Here is a 690-nt window from a genome sequence, read left to right on the forward strand (position 1 = left end):
AAGTGCTGAGCCCATCCTTCTCTGCCAGCTGCCTCTAGACAACAGCCTTCCACAGAGAACCTCAAGAGCTTCTTCCTCCACCCTCCTCAACTCCCTAATGTCCAAAAAAGGGTAAAGTTAATAAAATTCAATGGATAATGCAAAAGCCCATCAAGATATAGTTAGAATGCAGAATCTGTAGGTTGCAGTCACGTTCATGTGACTTCTCTCTTGCTTCTTATAGTCTGCCCCCACAACCACCTCCTGAAAGCACAGATCTTGGTGATGGGGTCAGCTCATCCCTCATGCCCACAGCCAATCAATGACCAAGTATGTTGATTCTACCTCCAAAGCCACAACTTTATTCAAGGACACATCACGCTTACTTTGGACCACTTTGAGATGCTCCTAACTTGTTTCTCGTCTCCCACTCTTACTCCCCTCCAAACCAGTTTCCAAATAATACCCAGACTGATCTTTCTAAAACAGATGTGATTATGACCTCCACTGCTTAAAACGCCGGCAAGTCTGAGGTTCCCTGGATAACGCCTAGGATCCTCCACACAGGCCCTGCTTACCCCTGCATTGGCACTCTTGCTGGGCATCCCTCTAGTGTGTTCTAGGTTCCAGGTGAATTAAATTTGTCTCAGTTCTTTGAAAATGTAGTGGTATCTCTTTTCTCTGAACCTTTACACATGCTGGGTTTTTTTT

At 45.4% G+C, this 690-nt stretch overlaps 1 protein-coding gene across 1 annotated transcript in view; it reads right to left on the minus strand.

Moving 5' to 3' along the window:
- Positions 1-690, minus strand: part of LOC103608543 (serpin A11-like) — a 17,237-nt gene that overhangs the window by 7,192 nt on the left and 9,355 nt on the right. The gene's annotated exons all lie outside the window — the stretch shown is intronic.

This window comes from Galeopterus variegatus, unplaced genomic scaffold (genome assembly GCF_000696425.1).
Source record: "Galeopterus variegatus unplaced genomic scaffold, G_variegatus-3.0.2 Scaffold8546, whole genome shotgun sequence".
NCBI classification, from domain to species: Eukaryota; Metazoa; Chordata; class Mammalia; order Dermoptera; family Cynocephalidae; genus Galeopterus; species Galeopterus variegatus.